General features: G+C 46.6%; 1 long non-coding RNA gene across 1 annotated transcript; it reads right to left on the minus strand.

The window, feature by feature from the left end:
• Positions 1-348: 348 nt before the first annotated feature.
• On the minus strand, positions 349-5507 carry LOC119290713. Its single transcript, XR_005142026.1, has 3 exons — positions 5178-5507; positions 4978-5109; positions 349-2520 (listed from the first exon to the last, which is right to left on the minus strand). It is a non-coding gene; the product is annotated as an uncharacterized LOC119290713 (long non-coding RNA).
• Between the last annotated feature and the right edge of the window lie 10832 nt (positions 5508-16339).

Below are 16339 nucleotides of genomic sequence, written 5' to 3' on the forward strand. Positions count from 1 at the left end.
TTATCTTGAAGAAAAGGCAACTGATATCATATTATCAATAAATAAATCCAATTAACTTTTGGATCGTGGCGACTGGTGAGATGCCATATTTAGTGCCACATTCTGATGCCACTAATTGACAAAAGAAGAAAAAAAAAAGCTTGAACACCCTTGAGAAAGGCCACGACGACGAGGTGAGAACAAACAGGCTACTGATCAAGTGAAATAGAAGATGGAGCAAAACTTTTTACATTATGGTGTTGCTTAAAAAAATGTATGTAGTTCACATGCTTGCATTGCCAATCTTCAACCCCAAAAAGAGGGCACCAAAATGTTCATGCAAGAATTGAACATATTAAATTTAAGAAATAGACAAAATGTAGCTTGCATTTGGACATGGTGAATCCAAAATGTGAAAATACAAATATAAGATTTCGTACATCCTTGGCTAACTTTTCATATGTGCCGTCTTGGCCAAAAACTCATGCTACAACTTTCGAAGTACTAAATCTCGCTAAATTAATGAATAAGCATGGAGCCAAAGTCGAGGCACACAGAAATACCACGGAAGCCGGAGTCCAGATTCATGATCTTGGTTGTCCCTGAGAAATAGCAGAAAAATGATCTCGACTATTGATGCACAACTTGGCAGCAGAAACAAACGCGACAGTTCAAGCCTACTGGAAAAATGAGCTCAACCACTGATGCACAACTTGGCAGCAAAAACAAATGCAACAGTTCCAGCCTACTGGAAGAATGAGTTCCCTGCTGATGCACAACTTGGCAGCAGAAACAAACACGGCAACTCTTTTTGTGGATAAATTAGGCTATGTTCAGAGGCATTAAAATATTTTACAGTTTAGTTATGCAACAACAAATAAGATAATTGCCACATTAGAGAAGGCACACTTCTCACAAAAAAAAGAAGAGAAGGCCTCACTAAAGAAGCATATTATGTTTGTATCTAATAACATAGAGATGCTACTAATGAATATAACTAAACTATTCCGTGAGCAAAATGAAAACATGCATGTAGCTAGAAAGAATACGCATGTGGCTACAAAAAAGGAAGCAAACCTCAAGCACCAAAATAGAGTTATAGCAATCCCTTAAAAAAGAGTTATAGCAAAGCCGAAGATCAAGATGCAGCAAAGGAGATCGTAGAACATGCTAAATAAACAGATATGAAGTAGTGAGAGCAGGTAAAGAGAACTTCATTCCCCAAGGCATTAAAATATTTTACAGTTCATTTTGCAAGTTCAAAATTGACACCATAGCGTCCCAGAACTGTGGAGTAAAACATCTTGCATGCTATGCATTTCTACCATGTTTCACTTTGAAAGAAAGCTCGATTGCAACTGAAATATCTCTCCTTGTATCTCCTATAACCTACACACCTAAATTAAACAAGCAAGTTAGAATGTCATTATTTATAAAGAAACACCACAACAACCTAATGAACTTTGTCCCTTCTTTAATAATTTCCTTTCTTTTCTGTAGTTCCAATTTTTCAACATGGCGCTATGATTCATCCCTATTTAATCTTACATTGAGATCCAAATTTAGTGTATGGCATATATGTTAATACACCCACCCTAAAATCTGAGAAGAGCAAAAAAAACTGAGAAAGTTTCCTTCTTTATTCTAAGTTTTCGTTGAACTGGCAACTCAAGTTTTACGCCTCCTGCAAGAACTGAACTTCCTCAACAACCTCACAAATGTAGGACAAGTCAGGCAAGCACCAACATATTGAGGATTAAAAAAAAATCTTATCAATACATGTGTTGAGGAACCAATCATAGACCTTTAGATTCAACGGCGCAATTATCCTAGAAATTTTTTAAGCCTCGAGAGCCCTTCAATTGAAGGGAGAACAGTAAGCATGCATATCCATCAACAACGAAAAACAGCTCATCCCGCAGTAAACAAAAAAACACGCTGCTAATTCTTAATATCATAAACCTTGTAAGATTTGTACCCACGAAGCCATGTCAGTGATTCTAACATCATATCAGTATACCACCGCCATAGTACTACACCGTCTAATTACTACACGATTAACCGACTGAAGAAAATCATTGCAGCATGAATCACACGGACCATACAAAACTAATTAATGAAATGATTTCTACATTAACAAATCATGAATAAACAATTTCACATAAAGGAACCAGCTTGTTTCAAACCTGCAAAATGAAATATATATCTATAATCCCAGCGAGCAGCTACTATGGTGTGGTAATTACCTGATGTTAGGCATACATCTATATCCCCAGTGAGCAATCGTGGTGCAGATATGTAGTTAGCTTGAGCCTAGACAAAATTTATAGAGTGAGCTAGTTGGTGTCAGTTTTTTCATTACCATCTGGGACAGTGGGTTTGTCCATTTTCACATAGTTCACACCTTTCTTCTTCCTCGACAGCAAGCAAACCCAAAGGAAGCCGAGTACCGCGACCAACGCAACGGCCTTGGTGGACATGAACCAATCACAGCGCAATTGAGAAAGTGCGGAGTTTTGTTGTTGCTGGTCGGAGAAACACCTACTTGGTGACCAAAAGAAATGACGCACATCAGTTAATCACACATTCTACCATTTTTCAGAAAATAGTCCCCAGATTATACTCAAAAGCATGGTTAACTGAAATTTGGTAGCTAACCATACACAGAAGCACATAATGGCACCATGTGGTTATAGCAGGCAAAAGGAAGGCCTTCCAGTACTAATTGCTCAGATACTAATTTTTTACTTGGCACATCCACTGAATAAGGTGAGCTCATTCTCTGAAGCACATAAATCAGTGCTAAGAGCATCTCCAACGGCCGCCCCAAACGACGCGCGCGCATGGGGCGGTTTGCCGCGCTCCAGCGGCCGCGGGAAACAAGCGTGCGCGGGGCGGTTTGCCGCGCTCCAGCGGCCGCGGGAAACAAGCGCGCGCGGGAACCGTTTGCGCGCGCGCGCAAAAAGGCGCCAGCTCGCGCGCAAGATTTGGCGCGCCGCTTCGCGCGCGCCTATAAAAGTGCTGCGCGCGCCACGCGCATTCTCCACGCTTCCTCTTCTCCTCTTCCTCTCCCTCTCTGCCACGCGCCGCTCCAGCACCCCGCCACCGACGCGCCGCCATGCCGCCGCGCCGCCGAGGAGCGTCCGGCTACCGCGGCGTCTGCCTGCGCCCCAACGGCAGCTACTCCGCGGAGATACGCTCCGGCGAACTCCGGCTAGGCCTCGGCTCGTACGGGACAACGCGCGGGGCCGCCCGCCGTACGACGCGGCGGCGTGGCGCCTAGGCCGGCCGCGCGGCCAGATGAACTTCCAAGATGTGTACACGCTCCAGCAAGCACTCAACTTCGCCCCTCTGCCTCGTTTGAACACGGCGGAAGACCGTGCGGAGCATGCCGAGCGGCAATGCCGCCTCCTCGTCGCCCAAGAGGACGAGCGGGTCATGGCGGAGTGGCGCCAGCGCCACCCGGAGGATGTCGCCTACGAGCAGTCCTACTGGGCAAGGCGCCGCGAGGAGGACATGCGAAGGCGCCACGCGACGCGGTTGGACAAGCGGTTGGACAAGCGTCGGCGGAAGGCGTTCGCGAATGCGCAGTCCGACCTCGTTGCAGCAGGTGGGCAGTCGTTCTTCATGCCAAACGATGAGCGGTGGCTGGACATCTGGCTAACTACCTCGGACAACACCGCCGAGGATGATAGTGGTGATGATGATAGCGACTTAGAGTAGTTTTTTTAATGCAATCTATGTTTTTTATCGTTTGTCGTTTTTATTTATGCAATCTATGTTTCGGATGTAAAATACCTTTGTATTGTTTAAAATCTATGTAATCTATCTAGTTTTTTTAAAATTTCTGCTTTCAATGCCTACATTTCTAGTTTGTAGAACGAGCGCGCGCGCTGCATTTTTGCGCGCTGCTGGAGCGGCGCGCGTGCGCTGCATTTTAGCGCGGCTGCTGGAGCGACGCAGCGCGCCGCGCCAAACTAGGCGATGGGCGCGTGCTAAAGCTGTTTTTTGCGCGCGCCGCGTTCGGCGTCTGTTGGAGATGCTCTAAGGAAAAGGCTTAGAAACAGTAGCAGCAAGTCGAAGATCAAGTTGGACAGAGTACTGTCTAAATGGCATCCCCTTTTTTCAAAAGACAAAAAGATTTAAATGGCCTCGTAACTGAATAAGATGTGGAGATGGAGAAACCATTCGTACGAAGCTGCTCAGTACGACTTAACTGAATTCACTAACTTGAAGTAACAATGAAGAAAGAAGAAAGCACTCATAAATGGAGATTCTCTCTTCTTTAAAGATATTACAATACTCACATCTTGTAGGAAGAAAAAGCAAAGAAAGAAGGATGTTGTGAACGAGGAAGCTCTTGTAACCAGCGCAACATTGTCATCTTTCATGGGACGAAAAACAACATTGTATTGTCGCTTCTGAACTTAAACCAAGCAAACTAACATGGCCCACAAATAAGAGTTTAGCACATTATTTTGCAGACCTTTAACTTGCAAACCATCCATATAAAGTGTAAGATTACTACAGCCTCTACAATACTCATTGATGGCATACATGACAAACAAAAGATCGTGTAGGAAACACTACCATTCTGCATAGTAGAACTACTATCCATCCCATTAATTTGGATGTAGAAGAATTACTTTTCTATCTTGCCAGTTCACTAATCAGTACAAAAATGTGACGTTGCTGAAGCCAGCAGCTTGCTTATCTTCATGATAGCTCCAATGATCCACACTTTCAAAACAAAATTCAAGGCATTTTTTTGTGACATAAAATGCAAGGCATTATTAGCTCTGTATCATTGCTAATACACCCATCTTAGTGCTTATACACCCAGCCTAAAATATGAGAAGAGCAAAAACAAGAATCTGCATACGGAATGACAATTAGATTGGTCTGAAAGCTCCCTTCCCCAATTCGAATTTTGTTCTCTTGCACACACATCAGACCAACACATATGATCTGAAACAAGAGGAACAGCGGGCTAGATACCTTGGAGACGATCCATTGCGTCTGGACCTCGAGGTCAGCAAGAGAGCACGTTTTGTGTGGTAGCCACAAGCATCTGGCTGTCGATCTCTGACTCAGGCCACCACAATCGGTGGAGAAAACCCTCATCTCAGCCTGGGAGCAAGGTGAAACATCAACTACTGTAACTACCTCTCATTGATGAGAAGGGAGAAGAAGCTCACCCAGTAGCAGAAAGGAGGTGATAACCAGAGGGATGACATGCTCCACCCCACGTTGTCGTCCTCGTCCTTGGCCAGGCGATGAACGCAGGAACACCCTCTTCAATCCCCGCGTCCTCGCCCTCTTCCTCGGCCAGCCCTCTTCCTCGGTGTTAGGCAGTGGGGAAGTGGAAGAAGAAGGATCCAGGAGTGGATCGAGCCGCCACCAACCACCAGGTCGTACCTGACCTCGTCGCGGTCGGTGACCCTCTCCCGTCCGCCGCAGGGCCTCCCTCCTCTCGTTCCTTCTCTCCCTCTCTCCCATCTTCTCTCTCCTGCAGGGACTGATCCATGTGGTCGCCCTTTGCCGCCGCCACCGGAGAGGCTCGCCTCCACGGCCGCACGCCTTAGATCCGGCGGGAGGAAAAGGAGGAAGCGACCCGCACTGTCCTGTTCTCCGACGGCGGCGACATGCGCGTGAGCGTTGGGAAGGCGAGGAGGAGAAAAAGGTGAGGTGATGGAGGAGGAGCCGAGGGCGACGGCGGCGTCCTTGGCCGAGCACACGCACAGAAGGGAGAGGGAGGGGTGCAGCGGCTCGTGGGGGTCGAGGGGAAGGAGAAAGGGAGCTAGGGTTCCTCGTTTGGTGGATGGGGTAGGGTGAGAGCCGCGAGACGCGGGTGATTGGGTGCGGAGCGCCCGAGCTGATTGGGGCAAATCCTCCTGCACGCGGAAAGGGCCAACCCAGCCAACGAGCGCCGACATGAGCCCACCAGTCATTGGACTACGAAAATGATCGCTAGGTGAAATTAGGTTTGACTGCAAGCGAAGATCCGACGGTTCAGACGCGCCAGAAGCCAGATCGGACGACCGGCAAAGGAGCTGATCGAGGGAGCATCCTGGAGGTGAGTTGGCTAGCCTCTGTTTTGTTTTAAATGGCTCGCTAGGTGATTATGTTATTGATATGAGTAATTGTGAAAGCTAAGTGTTATTGTGAGTATGGTTAGTTCATAATATTTGTTGAAACTTGAATGCTGACTTTTCATGTTACAACAACAAGAGCAAACAGAGTTTGTAAAAGTTTTTCTTTACCACTTTCAGTTTATCAACTGAATTGCTTGAGGACAAGCAAAGGTTTAAGCTTGGGGGAGTTGATACGTCTCCAACGTATCTACTTTTCCAAACACTTTTGCCCTTGTTTTGGACTCTAACTTGCATGATTTGAATGAAACTAACCCGGACTGACGTTGTTTTCAGTAGAACTACCATGATGTTGTTTTATGTGTAGAAAAGAAAAGTTCTAGGAATGTCCTGGAAATCCACCGAGGCACTTTTTGAAATTAATAAGAATTTTTGGCAAAAGAATTAATGCCAGGGGGCCCACAGCCTGTCCATGAGACAGGGGGTGCCCCCCCTAGGGCGCGGCCTCCTATCTCGTGGGCCCCCTGGACCTCCACCGACGTCAACTCCAACTCCATATATTCACGTTCGGAGAGAAAAAAATCAAAGAGAAAGTTCCATCGCGTTTTACGACACGGAGCCGCCGCCAAGCCCTAATCTCTTTCGGGAGGGCTGATCTGGAGTTCGTTCGGGGCTCCAGAGAGGGGGATTCGTCGCTGTCGTCATCATCAACCATCCTCCATCATCAATTTTATGATGCTCACCACCGTGCGTGAGTAATTCCATCGTAGGCTTGCTGGACGGTGATGGGTTGGATGAGATTTACCATGTAATCAAGTTAGTTTTGTTAGGGTTTGATCCCTAGTATCCACTATATTCTGAGATTGATGTTGCTATGACTTTGCTATGCTTAATGCTTGTCACTAGGGCCCGAGTGCCATGATTTCAGATCTGAACCTATTATATTTTCATGAATATATGTGTGTTCTTGATCCTATCTTGCAAGTCTATAGTCACCTATTATGTGTTATGCCGACAACCCCGAAGTGACAATAATCGGGATACTTCTCGGTGATGACCGTAGTTTGAGGAGTTCATGTATTCACTATGTGCTAATGCTTTGTTCCGGGTCTCTATTAAAAGGAGGCCTTAATATCCCTTAGTTTCCGTAAGGACCCCGCTGCAATGGGAGGGTAGGACAAAAGATGTCATGCAAGTTCTTTTCCATAAGCACGTATGACTATTTACGGAATACGTGCCTACATTACATTGATGAATTGGAGCTAGTTCTATATCACCCTATGTTATAGCTATTACATGAGGAATCGCATCCGGCATAATTATCCATCACTGATCCATTGCCTACGAGCTTTTCACATATTGTTCTTCGCTTATTTACTTTTATGTTGCTACTGTTACAAATACTACAAAAACCCAAAAACATTTATCTTTTCTTTTGCTACCATTACTATTATTATCATACCACTTTTGCTACTAAATACTTTGCTGCAGATACTAAGTTATCCAGGTGTGGTTGAATTGACAACTCAACTGCTAATACTCAAGAATAGTCTTTGGCTCCCTTGTGTCGAATCAATAAATTTGGGTTGAATACTCTACCCTCGAAAGCTGTTGCGATCCCCTATACTTGTGGGTTATCAGCTTTCTCCTGTTTGGCCCTAAAATCCTCCAACGCTTGTTGTTGCACCAGAAAGTATGCATCTGAATTCTCCTGGGACTTCCTCAGTCCTTCGGCTTCTTGTTGCAGCACAGCTGATCGATGTCTTTCATCTTGTAGTTGAGACTCAAGAAACCAAACTGATTCAGAAAGTGAGTTCGAAGAGCTTGTGCTAGCAGTAGTGGCTAGTAACTCGAACACTACATCAAGACAGGACTTTGGGGTTGTCTCACTGTCTTCAAAATAGTTTCCCTAAGCCGTTTTATCAGCTTTGTTGGAGACCAACAAGGACATCTCAATATGTTGAACCTTATCTGCATTACTTCCTTCACCATTGCTTAATAAGGTACTCTTCCCAAATATTTTGCCAGCATTCTAAAAAAAGAAACAAGCAGGTACATAATAGGTTTAGCATGTAGAATATGAAACTCATTTTGGTGAACCAGTTCAGTAGTAAGGTGGACAGCATTAAAGTACCAAGTCTTCTATTTCCAAGTAGTAAGTACATAATAAAAGCATCAAAAAAACATATATCTATGTCCTAAGGTCACTGCATTGTCTTGCCAAATCAAAATAGAAACACAGTTCAAATCATATCAGTTCAAGACAAAGCATCATTGAAAGAATACAAGTGTGGGAAACTACATGGCACAACAAGATTTCAGATTGGTAACACGGATATACATGTACAACAACACTATTGGCTTTGTTGTGATGCTAGTGATGTGTATGATATGAGAAGTCAATGTATACACAATTGAAATTGAAATCAACAGAGCAATTTAGAAAAGCAAACTTGTTAAAGAAATGTTAAAAACATACCTATTGTGCCATTGGAGTTTTGATTGGATCCTTCAATTTAAAATAAGTTTGTATGAGTAAATACACTGATACAAGAGCAAAGCAGTATGCACCATAGCAATGGAATCTTAAATTAGAACAGTTCTTCTTCAAGTTTAAGCACTTCGTGTACACGAACAGTGTACAGTAAGACATAGGCATAAAGTACTTCAAAATAAAAAATGAGCTCATAGACCTCACCACATTCTTGGTTTGGGACCAGTACAGAATAAGGTGTTCCCAGTCATCATGCCATAAATGTGTCTCAGGAGAAAAGTAAGGGAATTTCATGAGTTTCTTTGCCAGTGAATTATGTTTTCTTCAGGTAATTCCGATACTGCCACCAAGCATTCTTGAAGATAGCTGAGGTATTAACACAGGTTACCTCATCCTGAGTTTCAAATCGGTCCTTCTCTATAGAGAAAAATGGGAGCATTTGTTGTATTATAACCAGCATGGAGGTAGAATGTTTGGGACAAAGCAAAGTATTTGCCATGAATAACATTACTTACACATAACTCCTGGACGAACACCTGCAACTAGCTTTTTCCTTCATTTTCAGTATAATATTTCCATGATGGGAAGATACGCACATAGGATTTAACAACATCAAATGCGATTGATACTAAACTACGAATGGCTGGTTGTGCTTTGTCCACAGGAATAGGTGTACTAATTGGTGGAGTTGGGGTTCGCCGTGGTAGTACGGGCGCTTTGGGCACTGGACCTGCCATACTAACTGCTCTTGTTTGGGAGCTCTTTGCTGGAGATGGTGCTACGTCAACTGGAACTGGGTTACTATCTGTTGTGGTTGGGGTTAGATTGGGTGAAGTTGGTTTTATGTCCGTCGGAGTAGGGGTACAATCTGCGAGAGTCTGGGTTATGTGTGGTAGGGCTGGTTCTCGTGCATGTACAACCGGGGTGCTATCCTCACCAAGAGGTAGCACTGTTTTATTTGAAGATCGTGTTTTTACTCCACTAGATACTGCCATCACCCCCTCCAATTCAAATCGCTGATAAGCAAGAAAAGTAGTTGAATGTACATACATTGTATAAGAGACAGATGCAATAGATAGTGTGGAAAAAAGAGGGCACGAAAGAGTTCACATGTATATTGTTTAATTAAACATGATAGCATGACATAATTTCACATATATGATGTCTATCTAAACTGGATAGCATAACATGACATAATTCAAAGATACGACGACTAACTAAACATGATGGCATGAGATATTTATATGATGTCTTTAGTAAACAGGTTGGCATGACATAATTCACATACATGTTGTCGGTGGGAACGACACCTATGAGATCACAAGAATCCCTACTGTGGTCGGCGGGCGCGGGGTCATAAGGAGAGCGGGTTCAAGAGCTAGCACAAAGGTCGTTTACCCAGGTTTGGGCCGCGGAGACGCGTAATACCCTAGTCCTGCTTTGGTGTGTATATCAGTATTCTTGAACTAGCTATCGAGCGTTACTTGCCCAAAGAGCCGAATCCCCCTCCAGTACACCTCGGGCCTCCTTTTATAGTCGAAGGAGGCGCTACAGTGGCACACAGGAGGTGCAAAGGGTACAATAGCTATGTTTATCGCTTGGCATTACAAGACAAGACGCATTAAATGCGCCTCTGAGGTGTCCCCTCGCTTTATCGCCGCCTCGCCCTACTTCGACACGTGCCCGGGCTAGCGGTGATGAGAATACAGACCTGGGGTAGGGTCATAGGCCTGACCTATACGTCCTACCCAAGGTCACTACCCTAGAAGAGAAGAAGTCCAAGAGGCAGCAAGAGACACCTAGTCAAAGATGTCGAGTGCAATCCACTCGATATTCATGTCACTCGGGAGTCCTCCTACCTACTGTCATTCGACCATCCAGAGAATCACTCGACCTACTGAAGACCAGGAGTCACTCAGCATTACAACGGGCAGGCATTCACTCTGTAGTCTTTAAGGTCATTAACAACACTTAAGGCTGGCGTTACCAGTAACGCCCTCACTTTATGTACATTAAGTCCCTTGTAATGGAGGGCGATGGGGGTCCTGGCGTACTCTATATAAGCCACCCCCTCCTCTGGCACAAGGGTTCGCACCCCCTATAACATCACACACATAAATCCAATCGACCTCCTCCGGGCACCGAGACGTAGGGCTATTACTTCCACTGTGAAGGGCCTGAACTCGTAAACCTCATGTGTACACCTTCACCATAGCTGAGATCTTGCCTCTACATACCTACCCCCCTTTCCACTGTCAGTCTTAGAACCACGACAGTTGGCGCCCACCATAGGGCAGGTGTCTTAGCGACTTGTTGGTGAAGTTGCAAGTTTTTTTGATCATCATCATCATGGTTTCCGGCGGCGGATTGGCTGAGGGCCGCAAGATCCATCTCGGCACGCTTGTTTTCGTCACCGACGACTCCGCCTGGCTTCAAGAAGCTCCCCTTGACATTGAGACGCTCCCCGTCCGAGGGGCGATGCACTTTCACGCGTGCGTTTGCGGTGTCCATCTCCGGCAGCCGTCGACTCAGTATCAGTCGGTTCAGATGGTGTCTTCCCTCCCCGTTGTTCGCCGCCGCAAGCGATCCGGTCGATCGCGACTTTAGCGGTGGGTGAAACACGTGGTGGCTCGGCGTTCGGCCACCCATCAAGTCGCGGCAATTGAGCCCGACGAAACTCTCCATGGCCTGTTTGATCTGTCGATTGGCTCAGCGGAGATCGCATCCGAGTGCGATAGCAGCGACCCTGCGGCTAAAGTCTTGATGGTCGATGGACCGCGTGGTCCACCTGGCTTCCGTCGTGAAGACGGCGAAGATGGTGGCGGCGATCCGTTGCGCGTCCATGAGGAATACCATCCTGAACCCCTTTCTTCACAGTAGAGGGAAGAACTTCGTCGCCGCAACATGGATGCACTCCACACGCCCATCGTTGGAGAAACCCCCGAGGCTCGGGCCTTGGAAGAGGTGCGCCTGGCTAATTTGGCTGAGCGCACTCGACTGGAGAACATTCAGCGTGCTCTCGACGAGCGTGCTCGCGAGCGGGTCCCTGAGTCCAGTCGACGACAGCTTTTCCCGCCTCCGCCTAAGGTATACCATACTCCAATTTAGAACCTCACAGCTGCGGCCCCAATAGCAGAGTCGATCCAACCTTCCCAGTCGGAGGCTGGCAGAGGGTTGATGCAGGGCCTTGCTCCGGGCAACAGGAGAGCAGAACACAACAGTGTCTCAGTCGCGGAATAGGATTCACAACAGATTCGTAGTAGCGGATACAGTTCAGTCGGCCCATAGCCCAAGATCGCCCCTGCAGCGTGAGGGCTGTGGACAGTATGATCATTGGCTCGACCGCGACAATCGTCATCGAGTGCCCACGCCTCCTCCGAGGAGTGCGTCATATGTGCCTTGGCAGAACGATGACAGACGTCGTCACAGTGGCAAGCGCAGAGCACCAGTCGACCCAAGAGAGCCAGGCTTCGATGCGAGATCCATCCTCCTTCAAGGCCTAGTCGACCGGAACAGAGTGCATAGAGAAGACCCTGGCAGGGATCGTCCAAGTGGTAGTCGAGTGCATGTTTCTGGTCCAGAGTGTTTCAGTAGGGCCATCAGGGCGGCAGTGATTCCTCCCAACTTCAGGTTGGCGACCGGAGTTAGTAAGTTCACTGGAGAATCCAAGCCTGAAACTTGGCTTGAGGATTACCGAGTGGCTGTGCAGATTGGCGGTGGAAACGATGAAGTAGCAATGAAATATCTTCCTCTGATGTTGAAAGGGTCGGCCCGAGCGTGGTTGACTCAGTTAGCTCCGGGCAGTATATACAGTTGGGAAGAGCTGGCTCGAGTGTTCGTCAGAACTTTTGAGGGCACTTGCAAACAACCAGCAGGATTGACCGACTTGCGGCATTGTGTGCAGAAGTCGAGTGAGACTTTGAGAGATTTCATTCAGAGGTGGACCACTTTGCATCACACCGTTGAAAATGTATCAGAGCATCAAGCAGTGTGTGCCTTCAAGGAAGGCGTCAAATACTGAGAGTTGGTCCTGAAGTTTGGTCAGACTGGTGATATGACTCTGACTCGGATGATGGAAATAGCCACCCGGTACGCTGACAGAGAAGAAGAGGATCAATTCCGTAGCGGAAAGAGTAAGCTAGTCGGCCAAGAGACCAGTGGAGGTAATTCCAATCGGAAACAGAAGCATAAGGCCGAGCCCATAGCACCCAGAGAGATTGCAGTAGTGGCTCAAGGAAAGTTTAAGGGAAAACCTAAAGGGCCCTGCCCCCCTAAGAAGGTAAAGGATCAAGCAGGGAATGATGTGTTAGATTTGCCATGTCACATCCACACAAAGAAGGACGAAGAGGGTAATCTGATCTATCCTAAGCATACCACTCGACAATGTCAACTCCTGATCCAGCGGTTCTGAGAAAAACAACCCGGTGAGAAGGAGAAAGAGTCGGACAAAGATGAGGATGAAGAGGAAGATGATGGTTATCCCAAAGTCAATTCCACCCTCATGATTTTTGCTGATGTTGAGAGCAAGAGTCGGTTGAAAGTTATCAATAGAGAAGTGAATATGGTCGCTCCGGCGACGACGACCACATACCTGAACTGGTCTCAGACAGCCATCACATTCGACCAGTCTGACCATCCTGCTCATGTAGCCACCCCCGGGAGGCAAGCATTGGTGGTCGACCCCGTGGTCGGAGGCACTAGACTGACTAAAGTGCTGATGGACGGTGGTAGTGGTCTGAATATCCTTTATGCTGAAACCTTGAAGGGGATGGGAATTTCGATGTCCAAACTTAGCGAGAGCAATATGAGTTTCCATGGTTTTATCCTTGGGAAGAAAGCCGAATCACTCGTCCAGATCGCTCTCGACGTGGTTTTCGGCGATTCCAAGCATTACCGTCAGGAAAAGTTGACATTTGAAGTCATGGATTTCTAGAGTGCTTATCATGCCATTCTGGGTAGGCCTTCCTACGCACGCTTTATGGCTCGACCATGTTATGTGTACCTCAAGTTGAAGATGCCTGGCCCCAAAGGTGTGATCACAGTTACTGGCAATCAGCAGAAAGCAGAGGAATGCTTCCAGAAAGGTTCCAAAATTGCCGATGCGCAGATGGCAGCAGTTGAACTTCCAGAGTATCAGAAGAATACAGATCCGAGTGATTTGCTCCGAGCCAAGAAGCCTGCCACGGATTCTACATTTCAGTCATCTGGTGAAATGAAGCCGGTTCATATTCACCCGACCGATCCAAATGCCGCACCGACTCATATATCAACAACACTCGACAACAAATAGGAAGAAGCGCTCATCCAGTTCCTCCGTGAGAACTGGGACATCTTTGCATGGAAACCCTCTGACATGGCGGGTGTACCCAAAGGACTGGATGAGCACCGTTTGCGTGTCGACCCCAAGGTAAAACCCGTCAAAGAGCATCTTCGGCAGTCCGCCGTGCAGAAGCGGAAAGCGATTGGCGAGGAAGTGGCTTGACTGCTAGCAGCAGAGTTCATCCGTGAGATCGACCACTCCGAGTGGCTTGCCAATGTAGTCATGGTCCCTAAGAAGGACGATTCACTTCGTATGTGCATTGATTTCAAGCATATCAATCGGGCCTGCCCGAAAGATCACTTCGCTCTCCCTCGCATCGATCGGATTGTTGACTCGACTGCGGGGTGTGAGCACTTGTCTTTTTTAGATGCATATTCCGGGTATCATCAGATTCGACTATATGGTCCCGATAAAATAAAAACAGCCTTCATCACCCCATTCGGGTGCTTTTGGTATGTCACCATGCCATTTCGTCTTAAAAATGCCGGAGCCACATTCATGAGAATGATTCAGAAGTGCCTGCTCACTCAAATCAGTCGGAATGTGGAAGCATACATGGATGACATTGTGGTTAAGTCTCGCGAAGGTTCTGACCTATTGACTGACCTAGCAAAAACCTTTGCCAACATAAGAAGGTATGATATCAAGCTTAATCCGTCAAAGTGCACATTCGGAGTTCCAGGAGGAAAGTTACTTGGTTTTCTCGTTTCCGAACGAGGGATCGACGCCAATCCAGAAAAAGTTGATACCATCCTCCGAATGAAACGCTCTGTGCGAGTGCATGACGTTCAGAAGCTGACTGGTTGTTTGGCCGCCTTGAGTCGATTCATTTCTCGTCTTGGTGAAAAGGCCTTGCCTCTTTACCGATTGATGAAGAAATCTGATAAGTTTGAGTGGACTGAGGAAGCTGATGCAGCGTTTGTAGAGATCAAAACCCTGCTTTCCACCCAGCCGGTGCTCGCTGCGCTAATTAGCAAAGAGCTTTTACTGCTTTACATTGCAGCCACTGGACAAGTTGTCAGTACAGTACTCACGGTCGAGCGAGTAGAGGAAGGAAAAGCTTACAAGGTTCAGCGCCCAGTTTATTATCTCTCTGAAGTTTTGACTCCATCCAAGCAATGATATCCACATTATCAGAAGCTTGTCTATGGAATATACATGACTATGAAGAAGGTTGCACATTATTTCTCTGATCACTCCATTATAGTCATCTGCGACGCACCACTATCTGAAATTCTGAATAATAGAGATGTAACTAGTCGAGTGAAAAAATGGGCGATTGAACTCCTTCCATTGGATATCAAGTTTGAGGCAAAGAAAACTATCAAGTCCCAAGCAATCGCAGATTTCCTTGTTGAGTGGATTGAGCAGCAATTGCCGACTCAAGTTCACTCGGAGCATTGGAATATGTTCTTTGATGGCTCCAAGATGCTGAATGGTTCAGGTGCTGGGGTAGTATTGGTATCCCCCCATGGAGACAAGCTTAGCTATGTTCTCCAGATTCATTTTGATTCCTCCAATAATGAAGCCGAATATGAAGCACTTTTATATGGGTTGCGTATGGCCATTTCACTCGGCGTCCATCGCCTTATGGTCTACGGCGACTCAGATTTGGTGGTTAATCAAGTGATGAAGGAACGGGATGTCAGGAGCCCGGCCATGACTGGTTATTGCAATGCAGTAAGAAAGCTGGAAAAGAAGTTTGAAGGATTGGAGCTTCACCACATACCCCAATTGAAAAATCAAGCTGCAGATGAGTTGGCAAAGATAGGTTCAAAGAGAGAGGCCATTCCCCGCAATGTGTTTTTGGAACATATTCATTCACCTTCAGTTCAGGAAGATCCTTTCACTGAAGAGTCACCATAACCCAAGAGCGCCACGGATCCGACTAAAGCCGAAATCCCAGCCGTGGTCCACTTAGTCATGGAGGTTTTGGTCATCACTCCCGACTGGACAGTGTCATACATTGCATACATTCTTAGGAAAGAACTTCCAGAGGATGAAGAAGAGGCTTGATAGATCGTCCGATGATCTAAAGCCTTTACCGTGATAAAAGGTCAGTTGTTCAGAGAAAGTGTAACTGGGGTCTGCCAGAAATGCATCACGCCAGAAGAAGGCCGAATGATCTTCAATGATATTCACTCGGGGACCTATGGTCACTATGCATCCTCTCGGACCATCGTGGCCAAAGCATACCGAGCCGGATTTTACTAGCCACGTGCCAATGAGATGGCAAAAGAAATAGTGGACAAGTGTGAAGGTTGTCAGTTTTACTCCAACATGTCCCATAAACCTGCATCAACTCTGAAGACTATCCCACTCGTCTGGCCTTTTGCTGTCTGGGTATTGGACATGGTTGGACCTCTGAGGACTGGGAGGAGTGGATTTACCCATGTGCTAGTGGCAGTCGACAACTTTACCAAATGGATCGAAGCCAAGCCCATTAAAAACCTT

This window comes from Triticum dicoccoides, chromosome 4B (genome assembly GCF_002162155.2).
Source record: "Triticum dicoccoides isolate Atlit2015 ecotype Zavitan chromosome 4B, WEW_v2.0, whole genome shotgun sequence".
NCBI lineage: Eukaryota > Viridiplantae > Streptophyta > Magnoliopsida > Poales > Poaceae > Triticum > Triticum dicoccoides.